This window comes from Cryptotermes secundus, unplaced genomic scaffold (assembly GCF_002891405.2).
Source record: "Cryptotermes secundus unplaced genomic scaffold, Csec_1.0 scaffold770, whole genome shotgun sequence".
Lineage (NCBI taxonomy): Eukaryota > Metazoa > Arthropoda > Insecta > Blattodea > Kalotermitidae > Cryptotermes > Cryptotermes secundus.
Genome location: NW_019723912.1, coordinates 332,990 through 335,558, shown reverse-complemented (window position 1 = coordinate 335,558; position 2,569 = coordinate 332,990).

Genomic DNA, 2,569 nt, shown 5'->3' with positions numbered 1-2,569 from the left:
AATTCGCTCATGTGCCCAAAGTATGTACCTTGGAAGCGTATAGGGACGTGGAGGTATAGACCCACAAATTATAGACTTCAGGAGTGGGTCTGGAAGAGTTGACAGCCTCTTGGAGAAACGGCCCCACTGTGCCCATTTTATGAATGTGGAGCCCAACACAGGTCAACAATTTTGCTCATTGTTTTGGATTACTTTGAAACGTGACTTCTACTTAAGGAGTGAAATCATTCGAGGGGACTCAACAACAAAGTGTTCAGGAATGCATTTAAACAGAGGCGTGTTTGAACACATTGTTATGGTATTATGATAGGCTGGGCACGTAGCTAAGATGAAAGAAACAAGACACACATGACTTTGTAGAATACCAGCCCGTAAAATGCCCTGTTGGAAGACCTAGAATAAGATGGTAGTACGATATTTATTAGGCTTATGTGGATATAGATTTTGAAGATTAGAGGTGGGCGGAATTGGCTCATGCTGACCATTGGCGGGGCTTTGACACTGGCGACGTTANGTTTTGGATTACTTTGAAACGTGACTTCTACTTAAGGAGTGAAATCATTCGAGGGGACTCAACAACAAAGTGTTCAGGAATGCATTTAAACAGAGGCGTGTTTGAACACATTGTTATGTTATTGTGATAGGCTGGGCATGTAGCTAAGATGAAAGAAACAAGACATACATGACTTTGTAGAATACCAGCCCATAAAATGTCCTGTTGGAAGACCTCTTCTTATAATGTATTTAATAACGCTTTCCTGACTACATAGGCCACCCCTAAACAGCGGAGACGTAGTGTGATTGTGTACAGGTAACTGAAAATGTCCGAAGTGGCCGTGGTTTATTTCATGGCCTACACCAGCCTCTACCGAAAATAACTGAGGAAAGTCACGAATAATATGNTGACAAATGGCTAGACCAGGAACTACTAAATTAGTCGAGAAAAAACAAGCTTTTCACTGGAATTTAAGTGACAGAAGCCTGAATGTTTGTTCCGTAGTGTCAAATGCGTGAAGCTTTACCTCTATGTCCTCCATACATCTTTTTCGCCCGGTGTTTAGACACAACTACGTGCAGTGTCACTCTAAAGATAATTCAGTTTCGTAGCTTTGTGTTGGTAGCATTGTAACGAAAATCTGCTGTCTCGTTGTTTTGTTACTAACTGTCCATTTTAATTACTGATCAAAATGGCTAACCCGTGACTTGTATTCTGGAGGTTCTCGGTTCGAATCTGGGCAGGACACGACTATCCTCACTGCAGCTTTCGTGGTTTTCCTTAGTACGTCAAGGAAAATGCCAGGATAGTATCTTAAACCAAAGCGTGGGCGCTTCCTTCTGCATCCATTTGAATTCATTATTCACTTCAGTCCAGTCGTTCGAAGCTACGTAACCTCAGTTGGTGCCAGCGTCGTTAAACAAACTACAAATAAACTAATCCATTGAAGTTAGTAGCGACCTGCACGCCACTGATATCAGCAGCTAAGACTAGTAGCGTCTCATGACAGACAGCAGCCGAGCCAACCAATCAGGGGCACAGGTGCAGTCGTACCACCTCCCCCCACCCTTTCTTTTACACGTTGCTTCGGCAAGCTCAGACAAAGTTACGAGTGGTCGCCGCGGCACAAACAGGCTGGGGAAGGTTTCTGCAGTGAGAAATGGGGCAGCTTGTATGGATATGCATCTGTCAGTCAGTAAACTGCATGCTGAGTTAAACTGAGTTATTGTAACTCAAAGGCCGTGCCAGAGCTCAGGCGGTTAGTCGCTGGCTTCCCACAGCAGCGGACCGGGTTCGAGGCCAGGTCAGGTGATGTGGGAATTGTGGACAAAGTAGCACTGGGCATGTTTTCTAAGAGTTAATCGATTCCCCTGCCAATTCTCATTCCACCGACTACTTCACATTCATCGCCTATCATCCGGGGCGGTACGTGTACATTAGGCCAGTTAGTGGCCGCCGTGACGACTGGGCTCACTCTCACGTCACCCCTTCTCACAAAACCTATTGTAACTTAATGCCAAAAGCCCAGCATGCTACAGCGAATGGAAGCCATCCAAGCGACCTGAGTTCGAACCTGAGGACCTCCAAACATAAATCCATCCCATCTTCAAATATAAAGGTAACAAAAGGTAAAATTGGCCGGCCACGGTAGCCGAGCTGTCTGAGGTATGCACTGTCTTCGCTCGCTCGGAAGCCGATATTGTGGGTTCGAACCCCACTCAGGAAATGGATGTTCAGTGCTTGTGTGTGCGTTTTTCTGTGTTTCTGTACAGGTAGAGGCCTTGCTACGAGCTGATCACCCGCCCAAGGAGTCCTACCGAATGTCTAAAATCTAGTAAACCGAAGTGAAACGGAGTTTCATGGGGGTAGGCCAAGGCCAAAATAGGGGCTGTAGCGCCAAAGGAAAAAGGGTAAAGTTGTCCCTGTGCTTAACTAATTAAGCACTACACCATGAAGGCGTATGGGGGAGTGGATGTATAGATCCATATTTTCTTGACCTCGGCACTAGTTGGACGTGAGTGGTCAGGTTCACGCCCCGGCCGCTTTACTCCCGAGCTTAAAATTATTATTATT